Source organism: Conger conger, chromosome 10, assembly GCF_963514075.1.
Source record: "Conger conger chromosome 10, fConCon1.1, whole genome shotgun sequence".
NCBI lineage: Eukaryota > Metazoa > Chordata > Actinopteri > Anguilliformes > Congridae > Conger > Conger conger.
In genome coordinates this window covers 40098573-40123837 of record NC_083769.1, presented here as the reverse complement: position 1 = coordinate 40123837, position 25265 = coordinate 40098573, and the positions used below count along the sequence as shown (strand labels likewise).

The following is a 25265-nucleotide window of genomic DNA, read 5'->3' as shown; positions in this document are numbered from 1 at the left end:
TCAGTGCCCCTCTGAGGCGTGTGGGAGAGCTGAACGAGCGCGCCGTGTTGCTGTACGCACGACGGAAAACAGACGCGTTACATCTGACCCAGCACGGCCTCTGTGCGGCTGGGGGCCGCGCCTCTCATTTCACGCTGTCTACATTCTTTCACGACTACACCTTAATGAATTTGCTGAAAAGAAAAATACAAAAAATGCGAGGGAGAAAAAAAAGCAGCATTGTCCGTGCGTAGAAACCCCGCAGACATTCTGAGCTCACAGCGGGGGGGGGTGGGTTGGGGGGTGGAGAACCCGGGCGTTATTTTTGTACCCCCTCTGGCGCCCTCCGCGAGCAGCGGTGAGTGCCTCCCCCCGCCGTGACGGGCGCGCAGCGGCGAGCCACATGAAACGCATTACCCCCGCCGTCTTTCCTCCGCGCTCACACCTCCCCTGGGAAGGGGGCCCGGTACTGACCCTTGCTGAACTCCGTAATAGACAGGGTCATTAATGTAGATGTGTGCAATGGGAGGAGGAGAGGCAGAGAGGCCTGCCCCCCCACACAGCCGCCCCCACCCCCTCTCCTGCTCCTTAACGCTTGAGAGCCCCCCCCCCCACCCCCCTAGTGTTCCTTAACATTTGAGAGCACCCCCTCTCCTGTTCCTTAGAGTTTGAGAGCTCTCCCCCCACCCCTCCCCTTAACGCTTGAAAGCCCCCCCCGCTCTTTAACACTTGAGAGCCTCCCCCCCTCGGCTCTTTAGCGCTTTAGACCCCACGCCTCCCGGGCGCTCTTTAATGATTCATGCCTCCTCTCTCCCGCTGGGCTGCAGGCCCCATGGGCAGCCTGTTCCTGGATGGCGAGGAGGCGGGGCCAGTGGAGGACATCAGCAAGTGGAGCGTGGAGGAGGTCTGCGGCTTCGTGGGCAGCCTGGGGGGCTGCGGAGAGTACACACAGGTGAGGGGGGGGCGGAGAGTACACACAGATGAGGGGGGGACACTCAGGTGAGGGGGGGGCACAGGTGAGGGGGGACACACAGGAGAGGGGGGGACACAGGTGAGGGGGGAGAACATGCAAGTGAGGGGGGGGGCGGAGAGTACACACAGGTGAGGGGGGGGCGGAGAGTACACACAGATGAGGGGGGGACACTCAGGTGAGGGGGGACACACAGGTGAGGGGGACACAGGTGAGGGGGGACACACAGATGAGGGGGGGACACTCAGGTGAGGGGGGACGCACAGGTGAGGGGGACACAGGTGAGGGGGGGGACACACAGATGAGGGGGGGACACTCAGGTGAAGGGGGGACGCACAGGTGAGGGGGGGACACACAGATGAGGGGGGGGACACTCAGGTGAGGGGGGGACGCACAGGTGAGGGGGACACAGGTGAGGGGGGGACACACAGGTGAGGGGGACACAGGTGAGGGGGGGGACACACAGGTGAGGGGGGGACACACAGGAGAGGGGGGGACACTCAGGTGAGGGGGGACGCACAGGTGAGGGGGACACAGGTGAGGGGGGGGACACACAGATGAGGGGGGGACACTCAGGTGAAGGGGGGACGCACAGGTGAGGGGGGGACACACAGATGAGGGGGGGACACTCAGGTGAGGGGGGGACGCACAGGTGAGGGGGACACAGTTGAGGGGGGGACACACAGGTGAGGGGGACACAGGTGAGGGGGGGACACACAGGTGAGGGGGGGACACACAGGAGAGGGGGGGACACAGGTGAGGGGGGAGAACATGCAGGTGAGGGGGGGGCGGAGAGTACACACAGGTGAGGGAGGGACACAGGTGAGGGGGGCGTGGAGAGTACACACAGGTGAGGGGGGGGCAGAGAGTACACACAGGTGAGGGGGGGAACACAGGTGAGGGGGGCGTGGAGAGTACACACAGGTGAGGGGGGGGCGGAGAGTACACACAGGTGAAGGGGGGGGGGGGACAAGTGAGGGGGGGGAACACACAGGTGAGGGGGGGGCGAGTCCACGCAGATTTGGGGAGCGATGGGGTGTACACTGCCAGGAATTAAATTCCTGTGTGGACCCCCGAGATGGACAGAGGAGTGGACAGAACGTTCACATTAGTGTTTATTTGCTTTAATTTAAACACAATGTACACAGTAGCCCATATCACCTCCAGCTTGAATTGAGCCTGGAAACTCATTTTCAATAAAATAAATGCTTAAACATTTATGTAGCGTTTCTCATTCAGGGACAGCGATAGGGTTGCTCTGCACTTATCTCACCCACTCACAGTATTGATCCACACTAAACACACTCATCCTTTTTAGAGTTACCCTGCTGCGTTTTCACCCTGTCCTATAGAGGCGCGTAGCAGCCAGCGATCGCTCTGAGGTCACAACAGCGTGGAGCCGTAGCTCTGTGAGGTCACAGTGTGTCACATGACCCTGGTTTGTGCCCCGCCCAGGTGTTCCGGGAGCAGGCGATCGACGGAGAGACCCTCCCCCTGCTCACAGAGGAGCACCTGCTCAACAACATGGGGCTGAAGCTGGGCCCGGCACTCAAGATCCGCTCCCAGGTAACATCCCGAAAAACACATTCTCTGCTAGCCTTCCCTAATCACCCTGAGCCAACGAACATTTAAAACAGCCCACTCCCAGGTAACAGGAGCCAACAGACATTTACAACAGTCCACTCCCGGCTAGCATTACCTAAACATCCACTCTCTGCATTTACAACAGTCCGCCCCCAACTAGCATTACCTAAACATCCACTCCCTGCGTTTACAACAGTCCGCCCCCAGCTAGCATTACCTAAACATCCACTCTCTGCGTTTACAACAGTCCACTCCCAGCTAGCATTACCTAAACATCCACTCTCTGCGTTTACAACAGTCCGCCCCCAGCTAGCATTACCTAAACATCCACTCTCTGCGTTTACAACAGTCCACTCCCAGCTAGCATTACCTAAACATTCACTCTCTGCGTTTACAACAGTCCACTCCCGGCTAGCATTACCTAAACATCCACTCTCTGCGTTTACAACAGTCCACTCCCGGCTAGCATTACCTAAACATCCACTCTCTGCGTTTACAACAGTCTGCTCCCAGCTAGCATTACCTAAACATCCACTCTCTGCGTTTACAACAGTCCACTCCCGGCTAGCATTACCTAAATATCCACTCTCTGCGTTTACAATAGTCCGCCCCCAGCTAGCATTACCTAAACATCCACTCTCTGCGTTTACAACAGTCCACTCCCAGCTAGCATTACCTAAACATTCACTCTCTGCGTTTACAACAGTCCACTCCCGGCTAGCATTACCTAAACATCCACTCTCTGCGTTTACAACAGTCCACTCCCGGCTAGCATTACCTAAACATCCACTCTCTGCGTTTACAACAGTCTGCTCCCAGCTAGCATTACCTAAACATCCACTCTCTGCGTTTACAACAGTCCACTCCCGGCTAGCATTACCTAAACATGCACTCTCTGCGTTTACAACAGTCCACTCCCGGCTAGCATTACCTAAACATCCACTCTCTGCGTTTACAACAGTCCGCTCCCGGCTAGCATTACCTAAACATCCACTCTCTGCGTTTACAACAGTCCTCTCCCAGCTAGCATTACCTAAACATCCACTCTCAGCGTTTACAACAGTCCACTCCCAGCTAGCATTACCTAAACATCCACTCTCTGCGTTTACAACAGTCTGCTCCCAGCTAGCATTACCTAAACATCCACTCTCTGCTGAGCCAACAGACATTTACAACAGTGCACTCCCAGCTAGCACTGTGTTTAAAGCAGTCTGCTCCTTGGTATCATTCCCTAAAAACACGCTCACTGCATTTAAAACAATCCCCTCCCAGCTAGCATAACCTAAAAACACACTCACTGTGTTTAAAAACTAGCATTACCTAAACCTGCACCCACTACTGAGCCAACAGGCATTTCATATAATCAACTCCCAGCTAGCGTTACCTCAACATACACTCTCTGCTGACCCAGTGGATATTTACAGTAAAGAAATCCACTCCCAGCTCACCTTCCCTAAACTCACCATACCTGGATCAAATGTATATTTGTTTTGGATTCAAAGACTTTTCTGTGCTCCGTTGATCTTGCCTGGTGCAATTGAGCCAACCAAGGAGACTGGAAGCCGGGGTTTGCACTTTTTGTTTATTGTGTATTTTGTTGATTTGTCTGGGACAATGGACAAAAAACATCAATCTCAATTAATGAGAGTGGATGCTGTGTGCCAGATCTGAGCTCTGAGCTCATTTCCATCTACAGTCCCAGGGCAGGTTGATGACATTTCATTGGTTCCAGTACACCAGACAAGCTCAGTTAAGTGTAAGAATGTAGCGGCCTGTAGCGTAGTGGTTAAGGTGAAAGACTGGGACACACAAGGTCGGTGGTTCTAATCCCGGTGTAGCCACAATAAGATCCGCACAGACGTTGGGCCCCTGAGCAAGGCCCCTAACCCTGCATTGCCCCAGGGGAGGATTGTCTCCAGCCTAGTCTAATCAACTGTACGTCGCTCTGGATAAGAGCGTCTGCCAAATGCCAATAATGTAATGTAATGTAATGAATGTATCTGAATCCAGAACGGTTACGTATCTGACCCAGGTCTGCTGCTGAGCTGGTGGACATGTACAGCAGACACAGCGCCATGCTGGGTGTCAGGAGGACACACTCACCCCCGTGACCCATTTCATTTTCATCTTCATTACGGTGCTCTGCACTCCAGGGTGCCATTTCCAAAAGCATTGTTTTTGGTGCCTTTTTCTATCCGACCTCCATCGATTTCTATTCAGCGCAGTGGGTGTTAAACCCCTGCTGTGGAATGTTCCTGGTGGTTATAAATGCCTCCTGGTGTGAATACTGGTCCAGTCCTGCATAGCATGGTCTCACACACAATACGCGAGTCAGAGCCAGCTGTCTGTCAGAGTCTGATCTTGTACAGAGCATGATGGACATTGACTGTCTGTCACAATCCAGCCGTGTCTCCATTGTGAATTAACAAAGTAAAAATGACTTTTAAATGTAAATACTGCCTGCATGAAGGTTATTCTGTCGACACCGTTGTTCATTAACTGTTCTTAATTTATACACCAGCATTATACATCTGTACACCCAGCATTATACATCTGTACACACAAGCACCTTTGAGCAAGGCAGTAACACTCCTTACCCAACCAACATCAGCCTATATAACGTACAGTGTGTGTGTTTGGAATGTTGTTTTAGCATTCCAAGTCAGTGTTCTAGAACTCCACTGCTTTCAGTTAGCAGTAGTGATTGTTACATCAGCATTCGAGAACATTCTAATCACGTTCGGGACCTCACACCTCAGAGGGTTAATGGAACACAGTGGCAGTCTCTGTTCCCTGACAGACAGTGGTTTCCCGCCTGGCCCAGCGAACAGCAGCCATGCTGATTTCATGATTTAAATCTCCCCGGGGGAATCGCTGTCTGTTGACAGACGCGTAGCCGTCGCCTCCTGCATCCCATATGGGTGCCATTTCACGGCAACCGCAGTCTGGAGTTGTTAAGCATGTTACACTTTTACATCTCTTACATAAAAAACCAACAAGCCTGTGACAGCAATGCATAAACATTGCAGCAATGCATAAAAGTAATGTGCTACTTACTTTCACTGGATACAGAGCACTACAGTCAGTTAGACTGACTGCTCACACACCCCCAGCTTTACTCTTAGGTACATTGGGCACTATTCTAAGCTATCCACTTCAGTGCAATCTATACCTTCAGACAGGGCTCTAGCCCCAATCTATTCCTCTTGTTAGCAGCATTTGCTCCTGAAAATGGAACTTAAAAAACAATTGAATCTACTAATCAGGATGTATTAGTGTGCTACTACATTTTTCAACTTAGGAGCTCCTTGGAAAATAAATATTAGTGTAGAGCCCGGCCTCCAGACTGAGAACATAAAAAACATGAAGGACGAGAGAAAGGCAGTGAGGCTCATTGTGCTTCCGTTATGGGGGACATTGTGCTTCCATTGTGGGGGACATTATGCTTCCGTTGTGGGGACATTGTGTTTCCGTTGTGGGGGACATTGTGCTTCCGTTGTGGGGGACATTGTGCTTCCGTTGTGGGGGACATTGTGCTTCCATTGTGGGGGACATTATGCTTCCGTTGTGGGGGACATTGTGTTTCTGTTGTGGGGGACATTATGCTTCGTTGTGGGGGACATTGTGTTTCTGTTGTGGGGGACATTGTGCTTCATTGTGGGGACATTATGCTTCCGTTGTGGGGGACATTGTGGGGGACATTGTGTTTCCTGTTGTGAGGACATTGTGTTTCCTGTTGTGGGGGACATTGTGTTTCCTGTTGTGGGGGACATTGTGTTTCCTGTTGTGAGGGACATTGTGTTTCCTGTTGTGGGGGACATTGTGGGGGACAGTGTGTTTCCTGTTGTGGGGGACATTGTGTTTCCTGTTGTGGGGACAGTGTGTTTCCTGTTGTGGGGGACATTGTGTTTCGTGTTGTGGGGACATTGTGTTTCCTGTTGTGGGGGACATTGTGCTTCCGTTGTGGGGGACATTGTGGGGGACATTGTGTTTCCGCTGTGACGCTGACATGTGGCTTCTCCCCTCAGGTGGCCCGGCGCATTGGCAGAATACTCTGCATGACCAGCTTCCGCTGGCCTTCCCCTTACCGCCATCTGCCCTGCGGCCCCCGGACAGAGACGCCCTGTCCCTGGAGCACCGCCCCTCCTCCGCGGGCAGCCCCTCCTCCCCCTACAGCGGGATGGCCGCCTGCCGTGCCTCGCCCAAACAGGAGAACGGGAGCGCAGACTCCGCCAAGCCGCCATCTTAGAAACGCTGAACCACACCACCCTGAGACACCCTTCAGCTCTGCCAGGAGGGAGGGAGGGAGAGAGCTGTGAGGGAGGGAGAGAGAGAGAGAGGAGGGAGAGGGAGAGAGAGAGAGGGAGGGAGAGGGAGAGAGAGAGAGAGAGGAGTGTGAAAGAAAGAGAGAGTGAGAGAGGGAGAGAGAAAGAGGAGAGAGAGGGAGAGAGAAAGAGAGGGAATGGAGAGAGGGAGAGAGAATGAGTGTGCGATGGGAAGAGAGAGAGGGGGAGATAATGATTGAGAGAGAGAATGAGAGTGAGGGAGAGGGGGAGGGAGAAAGAGAAGCATATTCCCTCTCTGGACAAGATGAACCTTAAATTGTTTTAACTCTCCTGGAGTACCGAAAAGCAGAGACTGTTGTGTTCGGGGCGACAGGAGGATGAGGGACTAAAGCAGACCTGGGGCCGTCAGCCTCCAGGCGGGCTGGGGAGACGCAAGATCCACAGACACACAGTAAACCTGCGGTCGGAGGAGGAGACAGGCATGCAGGCAGACAGCTTGCTCTTTCACCGCCCCGGCAGAGAGCCCACCCCACAACCACAGCATTCCTCAGTGTCAGGCAGACGCCGCAGGAAGCTCGGCTTTCCGGAACGATCCGGGACGATCCGGGACGATCCACACGCCCGCTCGCCTGGGGCCTGGCACCGTCAGGCACAAAACAACACAGAAAAAAACAACTCACTTCCTTCTTTTTCTTTTTCTTCCCCCCCCCCCCCCCCCGTTTCATTCAAGCCCCCTCCCCGTCTGTCAGAGTAGATCTGGTTCTGAGGAAACGCCTGTCCTCATCGCAACTATGCATTCTGCAATTCCATACCAAAGATGAAAGGATGTGGAGAATTCTGTCTGAAATCTGGTGTACAAAATGGTGTCTTCTTGCTTCATGGACAGGGCACGGTAGCATGGCAACAAGGCCAAAGGCCAGTGTGGAGGTATGGGAGGGTCGGTCTGTGTGAGACTGATCCAGGTACCCACAAAGCCAGTCTGAGATGCAGAACCCTCATTTTCCCTCGTGGACATGTCTCTTGTCTTGTTTATGTAGTATACAGGACACAGGTGGTACCCTGCTTATTTGGTATGCAGGACGCAGGAGATACCATGCTTATGTAGTATACAGGAGACAGGAGGTACCTCGCTTATGTAGTATACAGGATGCAGAAGGTACCTTGCTTATGTAGTATACGGGACACAGGTGGTACCATGCTTTTGTAGTATACAGGACACAGAAGGTACCTTGCTTATGTAGTATACAGGATAGAGGAGGTACCTTAGACTAAAGGTTACGGATAGAGCACAGCTGTAATGGATCTGGGTTCTGTGTATACATAAGGTCAATACAGTTAAATTCTGTACAGTTACTTACTAAAGATGACTAAAATATAAATATATATATATATATGTGTACTGAAGGCTACATAAGTGGTACTTTTTGTTAAGTGTAGTTGCACGAATTTCAATACCAAACAAAATGTGACTTGCTTACTTCGGTGGTACTTTTGTTCATGATTTCCATTTGCTCAGTATTCAATTGTAATATGTAAAGCCTATCTTACAAATGCTACTTAATAGCATATAAATATGAAAAAAAAATATTTATAGCATTTTTGTTGTAGTTGACATAACACAGTATGTACATAATTCATCCTTTTAAATGGATGCCAAAGATCATTTTTTCCTCTGTTACAGGGAAATGAAAGGCACAATGCTCTTTATGCAAATTTTTGAATTTGTTATGAATTTTTTAAAATGCATAAGCAATGACAATTAAAATGGTCTTTAGATTTCCCATTAGTCTTTTTGTCTTTCTGCTATTTTTCTATTCATCCCTGGTGAAATAAACTGAAAAACAGAAATTAATTTGCAGGTTTTTCTCCTGGCACCTGTCCTGGTGATTTATGGGTGATAATCTGCGGGCTCAGACTCCTGCCAGGAGGGGTTTGGGAGTGGCAGCCAGACGGAGGGCTGGATCTCGGGCTGAGGGCCTCTCGGGTCAGGGGTCAGGGGTTAAGAGGGAGAGTTGGACCAGGAAGTTCAGATTCAGGCCAAGGTCTCCCTACTTCCTGTCCGTAACGGGAGCAGCTGACCTGACCGGACACCTGCCCTCCTCGTTAAGAGCTCGTTAGCAGGCTGTTGTGATTGGTGGCAACAGGTGCTGTTCACTGTGGAGACTCGGGCTGTGTCTGAAACTCAATACAATGCAAAAACATAAAACATAAAAAAACACAAAAAGCAGTCCATACCAAACAAAGTCCATACCATCCAAAGAAATCCCCTGAACGCGGGTTTCACATTAAAATATATATAAATAACTGCAGTAAATACAAAGATCATGCCCTGTGCCCCGCTTTGCTCACAGAGAGGCACTCTCTTTCTCTCTCCGTCACCACACCCCATCTGCCCGTCTGTGAACGACACGTCCTCTGCAGATGTACAAGGCCAAATGAACTTCGGCTGTCAATGCAAACTGGAGAATATTTGGTTTTCACAGAGAAATGCATGTGAAGTTGTAAAAAGGCTCATCCATCCATCCATCCATTATCTGAACCTCTTATCCCTGGTCAGGGTCACGGTGGGTGCTGGAGCCTATCCCAGCATGCATTGGGCGGGGACAGCACGCCAATCCGTTGCAGGAACACTCACTCATACCAAGGGGCATTGTTCGGTATTCAAACTCCATACCTTCTTGCTGCCAGGCAACAGTGCTATTCACTGCACCACTGTGCCGCCCCCCGGTAGGTCCATTACATATAAATTCAGAGTGTAGCCTGAATTATCGGCGGACTAGCTGAAGTTATCTGGCCATAGCTGGGGTCCTCTTCCATGCTGTTTTTCTTCATTGTTTTGTGCCTCAATTGCTCGCTTTCTGGAGGCTTGGGATTCGTAAACTTTGTCTTTGTGATGGTGTATCTGCAAATTGAATTCAATCGAAGCTAAGTCAATCGCAGATTTTAGACGGCAAAGGAGAGAACGAGTGAGAGAGAGACAGGAGTGGAGGAGAAGTATTCTGTGAGAAAGGAAAGAGCAGAAGAAGCGAGAGAGTGGCAGAGAGAAAGAGAGAGAAAACCTGGAGGAGAGAGAGCAGACGGAGGGATGAGAGGAGGAGAGAGGAGTCTCTGTTCTCCCGGGGAGGAACACTGCTCTCTCTGTTCCCACTGCACCACCTGGGCAGGGAGGCTGGCCCGGGATCAGATGGGTCTCTGGCAGACGCTCCCCTCTGAGGGAGCCTGTGGCGCCCCTCCCCTCCCCCCTCCTCCCACCACGACCAGCCCCACAGGCGTGTCCTCAGGCCAGGACGGGACGGCTCCGAGCCCAGACGTCCACACACACACGCACACACACACACACACACACACATATATACACACACACACACACACACACACACACATACACGCACATACACGCACACACACACACACACGCACATACACGCACATACACGCACACACACACACACACACAGATACACACATACACACACACACGCACATACAAACACAAACACACACATACACACACACACATACACGCACACATGCGCACATACACACACACACACACAGATACACACACACACACAGACAAACACACACAAACACACACACACACAGATACACACATACACACAGATACACACACACGCACATACAAACACACACATACACACACACACACATACACATACAGACACATACATACACACACACACATACACACACATACACACACACACATACAGACACATACATACACACACATACAGACACATACATACACACACACAGATACACACATATACACACACAGATACACACACACACACACACAGATTCTCAGACAGACACAGACACACACAGATGCACACACAAATACACACACAAATTCTTACATATTTTATACTTTACGAGACTAAAACACTTAAGACAGACATTTTTTTGCAATGTGCCTAACCCCCAATAATGGAATGACCTTCGCCAGTCAGTGAGAAATCAGTGCAAACATCTCTAAAAACCTTTTCAATCACACTTAATTTCAATTTCTTCTAATGTTTTTATAAAAAAGAAAAACTAACCACTTAATCTTTCAATATATTTGGCAATGTATTTTCATGGCATTTTTGTAAATGTGCCAGAGTTAGTCCGGAAGGCTAATTTTCATCTGGAGACCCTGGGCTACATGTTTCAGCTGTGGGAGAAAACTAGAGTACCTGGAGGAAACCAACGCAAACACAGGAAGAGCATGCAAATTCCACACAGAGAGGATATGGGTCAGCTGGGACACAAACCAAGAATCTCCTTCTTATGAGCCAATGGCCTCTGTGCTACTGTACCAATCTCTCGCAGGTCTTGGCAACCAGCATGAAGGTGAGGTGATTGTAATTGTTTATTACAATCAATTACAATCACAATATTTTTTTCTTTCCATACGAAGTGCGCTTTTGTTTGTCGCTTCTGTGTGTACCCCACCCCAGTGCCATCCCAACACATGTACCGTTACTGGTGTATTGAGGATAGCTCCTTTTTTTTGGGCATGAAATATATAAGTAAGAAGACTCGCCACTAAAATGCTGACGTACTGTACAAACAATATGCGCTGACAAAGTGAGATTCTTATTCCACGGGGGATTGCACCAGATCTCAAAGCACTTCCCTGAATCTTCATTTGACTTACAGTACCAGAATGTAGAATCTGCACTTTGAATAAGACTTTTGGCTGGGCATAAAAAGAGCCCTTGTCTTTCAATATATTCACAAATGTTACTGGAAAGAAAGTTTAGGTGGATTCTAAGTATTGCTTGAGACATATTAATATTTTTATATATATATAATTTTTTTTCTTTTTATAAAGCCTTAAGTTGCTCCACACTGTTCGATTTCTCCTCGCGTCCCAGAAGAGCCACTTCAGTAAAACTTGGAGGCTTCCTCCTCCAACCCTCCCCTAGCATTGAGCTATTCCTCTCTATCCTCACCACTTACAGCCATGGTGCCATTTCAGTCCCCCTCGCCCGTATTGTACCGATGCAGGAAGATACCATTAACGGTGAAGCACTACGTAAGTGCAACAGAGGAAAGCCCCTATACCCCGGCTACTCCACACGCGATGTTCGATAACTACTGGGAGAACAGCCCATCAACCCCCCAGTGGGTCCCGGTGAATGTAGTTCTGCACACACCAGAGGTAATTACACTGTGAATCCCCAGAGCTGAGTGAATGTGTTTTCACCAGTGTGAAACCACGGGAAGGTCTCACACTTCGGTTTGCACCAATGACACTCTACGATAGTCGGCAAAAGAGGAGTGATTCAAATCCAAACATAAACATTACCCTAAATCACAAAGATTTGCTCTTTAACTGACACACCAAGTGAAAACTACGTGCACTACGATCTACGTACAGTATACTTTTGAAGAACTATACTTCTGATAATCCACAGAATGCATGGCAGACATTTATAAAAATCAAGACAAATTATTAAGGAACATTATGATACACACACAGACACGCGCATGTACAAACAAATGCTTATATATTTTATACTTGAGAGAATTAAAGACATTTTTTTGCAGCGTGCCTAACCCCCAATAATGGAATGACCTTCACCAGTCAGTGAGAAATAAATCTGCAAAATAAATTCTGCAAACATCTCTAAACACCCTTTTCAAATATTTCATATTTCTGATAATCCACAGAATGCACTGCATTTATAGAAACCAAGACAAATTATGAAGGAACATTGTGATACAAGTGTTTTCCATTACGGCGAGCTGAGGGCTGGGAATGGAAGGCGGTGGCTGATTCGCCGTCGAGGCGTAGAAAACGCCGGTGAAGAGACGGCACGCCCGGTTCCTCCGGGTTCGGTGGGTTCCGCCTGAAGGCGGTTTCCTGATTCAATGTCTCAGATCGTTAGCTGCCGCTGTTGTTCAGAGCTGGGAGAGCCCTGGTGATTCAGCAATCTGAAGACGTGGTTAGCGCTGAGATCATAGCGGTGTACCGTAACTCCGCCGTCAGCAGAGTCAGCTGCCTCTTTACCAAAAGCATAAAGCGGAAAGAATAATGCAAGAATTGTTTCTTTTTTATGACTTCTCTTTAAAAAGAAAATACATTGATCCATACGCCATATATGGTTTGCGCTCAGGTTTATACTGGAGTTATTCAACTCAGTTGTTCAGAGATGTAGCCTTCAGCATTTCATAGCTCCTCACAGAAGTTAGACTTTTGGATGATGGGACAATATTCTTTTTTCTCTTTTCCCCCCCAAAAGGAAAACATCTGAGCATAATTTCATATGCAAACTGTAAATGATCAAGTAAATGTAGCCTCCTAAAATTTTATTTGCAGTGTACAGTACATTTTTTAGTTACCATGGCATTTTTTGATTTACCTTGACTATGTTGTTTCAGTCTAATGATACCGAAAGAGTTCTTGTATATTATTTATACTTATAATAATTGATAATGATTCAGAGCCCCCTGTTGCTTTAGAGCAGGGATCATCAACTCTGACCCTCGGATCTAAATCCAGCCCTGGTTTTCTTTTCTTCTAATTAGAGCTACTGATTGGCCAGATTGCCTTCACACCTGACTCCCAGGTAAAGGGAGGGTGGAAGGACCACAGGTTGCTTGTCCCTGCCTTAGGGAGTTGTTTTTCAGTTGATTTGCTGGGGTTGTTTTCTTGCTGTAGTGTGTCCTGAAGAAAATGTGCACATATGCTGTCCCAAAACTAGCTAAAGCTGGATCTGTGCCTGCAATGACTTTATGGCTTGTGGCCATCGTTCAGACACTGAGCAGCAAAGGTATATTGTGTGGCAAAAACAGGACATCAAGGAAACTGCAGAGAGGAAAACAAATAGAATTTATTAGACTAACCTCAGGCTGAAGAACAAACAAGACAAGACGAGAGAAGCCCTGGACATTTCTGCTACGAAATACGCCACAGTGATGCTCCGGACAATTCTTCTTTTTAATCAGCTTGTCGTTGTAAATGAGAACTTGCTCTCAACTGGTTAAATAAAGGTACGTTTATTTCTTTTGGTAAAATTAGTGAAATGTGGTCTTAAGACAGGGGTGGGTAATTCTGGTCCTGGAAGGCTGGTGTGTATGCGGGTTTTTCCAGCCACAACTATCAACTGTCATTCATGCACATATCAACAAATGTAGTTAAAATGTCAGATAGTGTAAATGGGCTGGGTAAGTAAGTAAGTAAGGCCAGAAGCTGAATTGAAATCCAGAAACAGATATGCCCTTATTGCTCACCTCTGCTTTTATTGTCAATAATTGATATTTTCCCAGTAAATTAAATGAGGCTACCAACAAAGATCTAAGTAATATATGGAAGTATACAGTATAGAGAGTAAGAATTTACTGGTCCCAGCTATCTGCTGAAAATGTTAATGATTAAAATAGTGTGATATGTTGCTTCTATGAGTTATTCTGCTGCTGGTAGATTCCTGTGTTGATCTCTAAAGCCCCCTGTTGGTAGAGTGGAGTCCAGGGGCTTGCTTGCGGAAGCTGCACACAAAGCGTCATCCTCTGACTCAGGTCTGTGTAAGCATGGCCTGTGGGCGGTTGGTATGAAGAGAAGCGACTGGCGACAGCATGCGTTTCTGAGGAGGTCTGTCAGACGCTGCGGAGAGTGAATGCCACTGAAAATAACTAACTGGACGTTTAAAATTAGTAAGGGGCTTTGGCATGCCGAAGTAATTTTTTTAAAAGTGTGCTAATCGTGTGTCATCATTTCCACTGCCGGTGGGGCAAAGAGACTCTGCCAGCTTCCTTCTGTGGGAGCATTGTGAAGAGCCTGTAAGTATTTCTCTCATTTATCTCACTGGAGGATTTCCGAGTATACTTTGCATTTTATTTCGTTTTTCCTGTGCTTAGGCAGATTGGTCGACAGAGTGGCTTGTAACTAATACTGTCCTTAAAACCTACATGACAGGGTCCTGTGTGAGGCGAAGCACCTGTGGCAGCTCAGTGGTGTGACCGGTATGTACAGCAGTCTGCGGGTGTTGACTGTGCTCTAAACTCACCCAAACAATTACAACGACAAAAAGGCCACGAGGGTTAATTAGAAAACCTTCCCCTCAATGTTATCCTTTCTTTTCTTGTCTTCTTCCACATTCTTCTTTCCTCCGCTGGATTTGTCAGTTATTTCGGCAGGGTAGAACCAGGTCAGAGGCCTGCAAGCTGTGGAGAGGGGAATCCCGCAGATCTGAGAGGGAGGGAGAGGTGGAGGGAGAGAGGGAAAGAGGAGACAGAGAGGGGGAGAGGTAGAGGGAGGGAGAGAAGGAGGAGAGAGAGAGGAGAGGGATGGTGAAAGAGAGGTGGAGGAGGAAAGGGGGTGAGGCAGAGGGAGGGAGGGAAAGAGGGGAGAGAGGGAGAGGCAGAGGGAGGGAAAGAGAAGATAGAGAAGAGGGAGGGATATGGAGAAAGAGAGATGGAGGAGGAGGGGGAGGAGGGAGAGGCAGAGGGAAGGAAGGGAGGGATGGAGAGAGAGAGGAAGGGAGAGAGAGATGCAGAGGAGGGAGGGGGGGAAGACAGAGGGGGGGGGGTGGACTGAGAGGCCTGTCCATTAAACCCCGCACTCGGGCGGCAGACGTCTTTCCCAGGCAACTGTTGTGAATTAGGCGCCCCCACCGGGATCCAAGCCGGCGGACAGAAAAAACCTCTTCCTGTGAGAGCCGAGGGCTGGAGGAGCGAGAGCGGCTCTAACGCAGCTGCCCCGCCGTTCTGGGGGAACTTCGCACAATGAGTACCAGATGCAGACCGTACCGAAAAAAGTCCCGCGCCGCTCCCCCCCCCTCCCCCCCCCCCCCCCCGCCCCTCCACTCCCCGACTCGCGGCGTCAGACTGTGAGCTGTGTGTGTCCCGCACATGACCCGACGTCCGCGTGCGTCTCCGGAGACCGGGGTTAAGGGCTGGGAAAGGCTGTCGGGAAAACACTCAGAACCCCCCCCCCCCCCCCCCACTCTCTCCCCATTCTCTGCAGCTCTGGGGAGGAAATCCAACTGCAAATAGTCGGCCAATAATGGGTTTAATGGAACGGACATTGTGTGCCGACTGAGTTTTCAACCTTTCCATTCCTCTGAAGATTGCTTCTGTCATTTGAAAAATGCTTCAGAGAAAGCGTTCGGCGAGCACACAAAAAAAACATTTAAAGACACTTTGAATTTTGAACTTTGGATTCTGTGAAGTCATATAAGTGAATTCTGACTGAACATTAAAAAAAAATCAATAAAAAAAAATACGAACATCGTTGTTGGTTAAATCTACAAAGGTCGATTTTTTTGTCTTGCTCTTCCTCTGTAATGTGTGCGAATATCAAATATTGATTTGCTGTGCCATAACCGCACTTCAGAACATAGCTCACTAGTGGCGGTTATGGGTATTACAGGAAACAGTTCATTCATACAATAATAATAATAATTTGTTATTTAGCTGCTGCTTTTATCCAAAGTGACTTACAGTTGATTAGATTAAGCAGGGGCCTATCCCCCTGGAGTAATGCAGGGTTAAGGGCCTTGCTCAAGGGCCCAACAGCTGCACAGATCTTATCGTGGCTACACCGAGGATGGAACCACCGACCTTCTGGGTCCCAGTCATGTACATTAGCTGCTCATAATATGCATGGTATCCCAGTGAACAAAAAACAAATTCTAGACATCTGGAGAGGAGGGGATCTAGGCTGAGAGGCCTTTTGACATAAATGGACGACTTTAGTTAACTCCAATACAGCTGAGGTTTTTACCTCTGGATATACCCTAGCTCGGTCCAAGATAGGTCCGAGTGGGCGAGAAAACTTTCACTTTTCAATCAAAGGTACTATGCAGGCAATCATGACGCACGGGGGTGTCTTTAGAGGTTTAGAGCCTCTATTCAAGAGCAACATGTCAACACCATTACATTACATTACATTATTGGCATTTGGCTGACGCTCTTATCCAGAGCGACATACAGTTGATTAGACTAAGCAGGAGACAATCCTCCCCTGGAGCAGTGCAGGGTTCAGGGCCTTGCTCAAGAGTCCAACGTCTGTGCGGATCTTATTGTAGCTACACCGGGATTAGAACCACTGACCTTGCGTGTCCCAGTCCTTTACCTTAACCACTACGCTACAAGCCGCCCCTATACCGACCTCCATCCTCAGCAGCGTACCCTCCTCTTTTAAGGGCTGTTTATACCACACACACATACAGAAACATATTTTCCTGTGAGCGCCCGTACTCATTAATGTAGGACTGTATACATTGCCCAGACATGAACTCAGATACGAGGCAACTGTTGTCAAGAAGACATATGATCTGTTCTGTCCTTTGATAGACCAATGGGGTTAGAAAGTCCAGGGGTCAGAAATGCTCTCCACCTCAATGGTCATCATCTCATTTTGGTAAGTATATAATATCAGTGTAATTTATTGACCTGTCGAAATGGAAAGGAAGCCTTTTAGGGTCTGAACGTTTGTGATGACAATGAGGCCCCTCATTGGTCTGATCTACCTTTGTTTAATCAGGTAGGTCAGCTGACAACTCGGTTATTAAATGGGGAAAAATACAAAACGAAAATATTATTGGCTGGCAGTTCCCCTCAGGACATTATACATCTCCCCCAAGAAGACAGGTCCCTGACGCAGACCCAAATCCACAGGTTCCAGACACACTACAAATCCAGTGTATTTGACTAACCTCCGCTCCCCATCTCTACCAGTTCAGTTTTTCACCAGGACTTATTTAGGCTGTGGGTTGCCACTCTTCCATTCAAGCACTGGAGAGATGCTTCACAGCACAAGCCTTACATAACCACTTGTGTCCTTGCCTTCAAGGTTTGCGTAACCGAAGCGCCCGCACTGCCGTTTAGCAAACGGAATGCAATCCATTTTTATCAGGAGCCATCTCGAAGTCGTGATCCGGTCTGTTTCATTGGCCGGGCGATGATGAAAGATGGCCGATGTGAAGGTAGGGGGCGGAGGTTCAAACGGGGGGGGGGGGCGAGACGGGGGCGGCCTGTAATCAGAGCACCGCCTGGGGAACGGGTGCAGATCAAAGGCGGTGCGTGGGACCCTGGAGTTTCGTTCTCTTCCTGCGCCACCCACTCGGCTGACCCGTCACTTCCCGGCTCACCCAGCGCTGCGCTTTGTGATGTCAGCCTCTCCCCGCCTGTATACCTCCGTCCACAGACTCCCAAAACCTCTGCTCCTCATTTCCTCTGGCGGAGAACAAAATGTTTTTTAAAGTGAGCGTAAAATATGAGTTACGCTGTGCCCACAATCTGTCACGCTAAAATATTTCCCCCTGACGTTCTAGATCTGTCACTATACAGCAGTCGATAGCGGTTGATAGAAACGCACCTAATCACTAATCACTTGAAAAGCATTTTTGCTACTTTGTGCCAAGAAATCCACTTCAGAAAAGTGACAGAAATGTGTTTTAGTCTTGTAATGAGACTTAAAATTTTATTTATTATTTAAAAGTATTTGCTTGTTTTATGTTACTTTTTACTGAACAAGAGCCAGACTGTCTCACCTCATTTGCAATCTTTTTGGGGTTTTCTAAGGTAAAAAGTCATAGAAATAAGATTTTAAGAGTGAACATAAGACTAAATGGCTTCTTGAGACTGACTTGTTGTTGTACATTTAAAAGAGAACATGCAGTGTTGTTCCAGCGCAGCCTGCTTGACCAGGCCGTCGGCACAGACCGTGATGCTGATGAAAGGCTGTTTGCAGCCAGCCCGTCCCTCGCTGCTCACGGCTGGTAATAATTATCCTGGCTTTCCCAGGGCTCCCTGGCTGGAGTCCCCCCGGTGTGGGGCTGGGGGAGAGGGCGGACTGGCCCTGGCCGTCCGCCTGGCCCACAATGCCCGAGAGAGAGGGAGCAGGGAACATGAAAGGCCTCGCCATGAAATATATATCTCGCACGCGCATCAAACGGAGAGCGCGGCCGCACGTTACTACAAAGGTGCGAATCCCAACAGAAACGGCCTCTGTCAGAATATAACGACACCCAACCAAGAGCCAGAACTCTGGGAGGGAGGGAGGGGCTGCTTCTCAGGAGAGCTGACCGCTGTGGGTGATTGCAGTCAGAATTCCTGTTTTTGGCAGATGTCCTGTATATATTTAAGATGTTCAGAGATAATGTGTTGTATACAGATACTTTTGAAAAAATGCACGACTACATTGCAACCGCCCCCACTTCCTACCCATTGAACAGTACATCAACAACCCCCCCACCCCATTTTCCAAATTCAGCCATGGATTTAGTTCTCTCGATTCAACAGATAGAGATACTTATAGTGCTGTACCTGATTCAGCACACAATTATTATATACAGTATATGCTACTGTGTACACTCGAGACTTGAGAATAGAAATGTTTCAATCAAATTCACTTCCATGCAAGTTTGTCACCCGTGTTCTTTGTAATATAATATGCTATGATGAAAACTATCTTCACACTGTCATTGCTGAATTCTCTCTGAGTCCCAATGGTGGTTTCTTTGTTTGGGTTACTGGAGAAGAAGAGTGGAGGAGGACTGTAATATGGGAACAGAAGAAGAGTGGAGGAGGACTGTGATATGGGAACAGAAGAAGAGTGGAGGAGTGTGATATGGGAACAGAAGAAGAGTGGAGGAGTGTGATATGGGAACAGAAGAAGAGTGGAGGAGTGTAATATGGGACAGAAGAAGAGGAGGAGTGTGATATGGGAACAGAAGAAAAGGAGGAGTGTGAAATTGGAAACATGGGAAACGTTGATGGGAAGCAGGAGGATCCAGAGTTATCGGCATTATCAGCCTACTTTCCCTAAAGGGGCCCAGCGATGGTATTGATCAGGTCCAATAAGATTATCCCACCACACAATCCAATAGAAAATAATAGATTGCGGCTTCAGCCATTAGTTTTCTAAACGTATTTATAGCAATTTGTGCTCAGCTAATTTGGGCCTAAAAAAAAGACATTACATTACATTATTGGCATTTGGCAGACGCTCTTATCCAGAGCGATGTACAGTTGATTAGACTAAGCAGGAGACAATCCTCCTGTGGGATTAGAACCACCAACCTTGCGTGTCCCAGTCATTTACTACAAAATAAAACTATTTCCACAACACTGCAGATAAATGCCATAAACAAACACGAGACCAATGTCTGCACTGTATGCTCTGTGCATGTAGAGGCCTTGACTGCCATCCTGTCCAATCCACGATGAGACCAACCAATATTTTTCCATTTGGTGGGGTTGAGAGACCAAGGCTTTATTTTCTTTAAAATAATAACGGCTGGAGTTATTGACTGATTGGAACCATTGTGTTGTGTTGCTGTGTGGCATGAAATTGGTTAATTGGTTTAAGCAACCGTGACGGACAGCTTATTGTAGTTCCACCAGGTATGGGGGTTGATGAAAGCTCACTCTCCCACCACTTCCATTCTGAGAGGGTCTCACAACAACAGAGTAACAACAAACCACTCGCACAAACATATTTGTTCTTAAAGCGATTGTACGTGATGCTGCATCTGCCAAGTCTCTTTATTCACAGGGAGGTCGGCTCTGAAGGGGGCTCTCAGAAGAAACGGCCAAACCCCGTCTCCCTCCTCCCTGTCCTCCCTCCTTCCTGCTCTCCTTTTGCTGCCATTAGCGACCCCCCCCTTCCTCCATCCCCATTATCCAGCTCCATCCATTTCTCAAGTATTAAGGCCGCTAATTGCGCACTTCCTTCCCCAGATTGAACCGTTAAGTCGCAATATTCCCCTGCTTTTTCTTCTTCCTGCTCAGATTTCACGTGTGAGAGGGCGTAAAAGCCTTCATCTACCCCCTTGACCCACCCTCCCAACATCTTTGCGCTGCTCCGCCCATTTTGTTCGGTGCTTTCCCCCTTCCGGTCACACACAGGGTCATGTGACAGCTGGAGATACCAGTGCTGCTCCGTGGTATCCCCGTGCATTGCAAAAAACCAAAAAGACTTTGAAATCTTATTTATATTCCTTATTTTGCTAAAAAAAAACAAACAACACATATTGCCAGGTCAGACAGTTTCAAGATTTGTCAAATGTGGTCAGAAAGTCTTAAAGCAAACAGTAACTGAAAACAAGCAAATATTTTCTACTTGAGAGTAAAAAATATACTTGTTAAGACAGACTTTTTTTTGCAGTGTGAGGTTCTGGCTCGGTCTTGGCTGTGGGTGAGGCTGGGGGCGGGTGGGTGGGGGGGCTCTTGGCTCCAGCCCACCATGGCCCCTCCCTCGCTGGGATGTCTGGGATGCCGAACGTGCCCATCTGGCCGCAGTGCTAATGCCTCCCCTGAGGGACGGGGCGGTGGGCGGGGGGCAGCTGACACCTGCAGGGGGGCGTCCAGGCCCGGGACGCTCAGGACAGATGGGGGGCGGACCACAGGGGGAGACCTTGGGCCATGCCCAAATCAGCAGTGCCATCCACCCCCACACCCTCCCCACGACTGCCATATTAGACACAAGTTGGTCTTTGAGAAGTATATTTAGCATTAAAAACACAGTTGTTTTCTGTAACAAAGGGAACAAAAAAAAACACAAAAGCCCTGTGAATATGTCAGTGCGATCTTTTAAATGGTTTTAACCTTTATTTTACCAGCCAGATAAATTAAGATCAGATTATTACTTACAATGATGGCCTGGAAAAGAGGCAGAGAAGGAGGGAGAGATGGAGAGGGTAAAAGGGCAGGGATTGTATTGTGACAGGGGGGCAAGGCACAATCACAAATTCAGTCAAAATAGGTGCATAACATGCTTGCCGTAGCAACCCACAGACAGTGGAAGCCAAACTGTACAGGACACTTACATGCAGCAATCATAGACCAGCAGGAAGGGAGCACGCAGCACAGAACAGATGGTTCAGCAGCAAATGTGGACGAGAGGTTTGTCTGCCATGGCAGCGATCGGAGCGTTTTCCACGCCACCCTGGCGGGCCGAGACACGGAGCAGACAGGTCAGCCGTGAGTCTGTGGCACACTGTCTCACCGAGTCTGCCGATGGACCACACCAAACACAGCCCTTTTTCTCTGTTCCGTTTTGCTGCTTCTCAGTAGCCATCTCAATAACTTCTAGATTTAGCTGCTGCTGCAGTTGGTTAGTTTGGACTTAATTTATGAATAAGAGAAAGAAGAGAGAGAGAGAGAGAGAGAGGAGAGGTAAAGAGAGAAAGAGACAGAGATAGAGAGAGAGAGAGAGAGAGAGATGCCCTGAGAGTAGAACGCTTACATTCCATTAATAAAATATGACTGCTAAAAAATGTTAAAAAACCTGTTTTTATAATTTTTTAAAACTTTGTGTCAACATGTACCATAACCCTCATTAAAGGGATGAGAAGCCCTCCCGTTAAAGCACCAGGCTGGTGTGGAGAATGCCTGTGCCTGTGCTGTGGAGGCTGTTTAGTGTCTGTGTCTGTGTTGTGGAGGCTGTGTTTAGTGTCTGTGTCTGTGTTGTGGAGGCTGTGTTTAGTGTCTGTGTCTGTGTTGTGGAGGCTGTGTTTAGTGCCTGTGTCTGTGCTGCGCTGTGGAGGTAAATAGTGCTGTTCTGGGTTTGACTCAATGCAGTTATCCAACTAACTAAAAAAGCAGTAATCCTGCTTTGTGGACCAGGCCCCAGGTCTTGAACGCTTCATTGAGGATATACCGTAACAAGCCCTCATGAGCTATTGTTCAGTTTTCTGGTGAAAACCGTGTGCTCTACAAATCGTGCAGGAGAGCATGTTTGATGCAGTCCAGAGGGAAGTGGAGGCCTGCTGTACTCGTACAGCACAGAGACTGGCCTGTGTATGATTGCATAACTTCAGAGGCTCCTGCTTTTCAGAGGACAGCTGCTGCAGGAAACGTGACCCGGAGCAGAACAGAGAGGATTTCCATCACATCACACCTCAACTGCTGCTCCCCTCCCTGCCCTGAGCTCACACAGAAGGGTTTACCCCACTCACACCACCACCTGACCCGGGTTAGACCCTCCACACTGCGCTCCTGCCCCTGTTTCAGTCTGACTCCTATTTTAATCTCTTATCTGGAGTCTAAACACTCTTACCTAAAATGGCCGCTAATGGAACTGACCCTTTAGCCCTCTATGTGTTGGCTGTGACCCCCAACACCTTGACTTCCCACTTCTGTTAACTGCCATGTATGCTGTACAATGGGGTATAAAGTCCTGGCCCTTACTGCTAATAGAAGGGCTGAGGCTAAAATGAGAGAGATAATCCCTCAAACCCATGTGGCAATCCTCTTGGCAGCAACATGGAGCGGGGTTAGCCTCTTGTGCGTACTACGTGTGGCCTTTCTTCTCCATTTCCCACTCGGCAAAAACAGTTCTGTCTTAGGAAGGTTTTCATCTTGTATTGAGACTTCAAGTTTTTCAAGTTGAAATTCAAGTTGAAAATATCAGCTTATTTTAAGTTACAAAGAGTAACAGTTTGACAAGTAAATTTTCTCACCCCATTGGCAAAACGAGTCAAACTGTCTCAGCACATTGGCAATGTCTTATTTTGCTAAAAGTAACAGAAATACGATTTCACATCTAAATGACTAAATCACTTGTTAAGAGTTTTTGCAGTGAAATCCAGTTGCACACAGGAAAGAATGGGGGTGCAGAAATCCAGGAAGAAGTCATATATAGTCATCATTTAATATTCTTGATTAACAAAGGTATTCTCACTTGTGTTTAACAACATGTCTGTCATGAGTTCACTGTTCGCACTGCCGGAAGCTGATGGAGATGGAGAATCTCAGACTGCTGAACCGGTAATCATTTATGACCCATCAATTTAAGTATGCTCATAAGAAAAAAAAGGACTGGGTGGTGACGGTGCTGTTGCTTTTCATAGGGGAAGATTACCATTCAAAGAAATCAAACACTGACCTGTCAGAAAACTAAAACGCATACTGTATCTGGTTGTGTGAAGAGGTTGTGTGTAAATGCAGATCAGAGTGAATAGCTTTGAACAAACTGTGATGTAGGTAGTGTGTAACAGTGTAAGTGTGTATGTACAGGGTATGTCTTCAGTGCCCCTGTGTGGAGTGGTAAGGGCCAGGCTGAGATAGTGGAGTGTGTGTGTGTATGTGTGTGTGTGTATGTGTATGTGTATGTGTATGTGTATGTGTGTATGTGTGTGTGTGTATGTGTATGTGTATGTGTATGTGTAAGTGTGTGTGTGTGTGTGTATGTGTGTGTGTGTGTGTGTAAGTGTGTATGTGTGTGTGTGTGTGTGTGTATGTGTGTATGTGTAAGTGTGTGTGTGTATGTGTGTGTATGTGTGTATGTGTGTATGTGTGTGTGTATGTGTGTATGTGTGTATGTGTGTGTGTATGTGTGTATGTGTGTGTGTATGTGTATGTGTGTATGTGTGTGTGTGTAAGTGTGTGTGTGTACAGGGTATGTCTGCAGTGCCCCTGTGTGGAGTGGTAAGGGCCAGGCTGAGATAATGGAGTGTGGAGTGGAGCAGGCGGCCCTGTGGTCTGCTCTCCGCTGTGAGTGTTCTGCACACACCACATCCTCGCTCCCTGCTCGCCCTCCATGTCGTCCACCCCCCCCCCCCCAACTCAAACCCCCACTGTGTTTGTTTGTGGCATACTGCAGTTCCAGTTTTTATTCAGGTTAAATACAGAAGTGTGCAGCGACTTTTTTAAAGCTCGAGAAACAGAACCCCCACCCCCACTCGCTCACCCTCTCTGAGCCTGCGATGCTGAGCTTCCTGCCTCAGTCTCCCCAGACTATATCACTATATCAGCCCGGGCCCATACATTACCACTTCCTCCTGCCCCCCGCAGGCCAGCACCACATCGGATGTTTATGCAGACATCCTGGTCCTCAGTACTCACACACACATACTCTTACACACGTGCGTGTGTGCGCACCTGCACAGACACACACACACATACACACACACACACACACACAGAAACACACATACGTGCAGACACACACACACACACACACACACACAGGAACACACACATATGGGCACAAACACACATGTTCACATACACCCAAAGAAACACACACACACACACACACAGAAACACACATATGCACAGACACACACACACACACACAGAAACACACATATGGGCACACACACACACATGTTCAAATACACCCAAAGAAACACATACACACCCACACAGAGAAACACACATATGCACATGCACATGCATACATATACACAAAGAAACACGCATACACAGAAACACACACGTGCACAAGTGCACACATTCAGTACACACAAATAAACACACGTGCATACACACATACACATATGCATACATGTACACACACCCTGGGCTGGATAAAGAACTACAGGTTCATCCATGGTTTGTTGGCTTCTTAAAACTATGAGGTGGAAAGATCTCAAGATGTTAAAAGTTTTCAGGTGATCTAAGATCAGATTCACATTTAAAATGCCTCACATTTATAATTTATATTCCATGTATATAGTTGAAGATTACTCAGATGAAGG

At 48.0% G+C, this 25265-nt stretch overlaps 1 pseudogene; it reads left to right on the top strand.

Annotated features, from left to right (window-relative positions):
- Positions 1 to 6818, top strand: part of LOC133139051 (sterile alpha motif domain-containing protein 11-like) — a 71495-nt pseudogene extending 64677 nt beyond the window's left edge.
- Positions 6819 to 25265: the final 18447 nt, after the last annotated feature.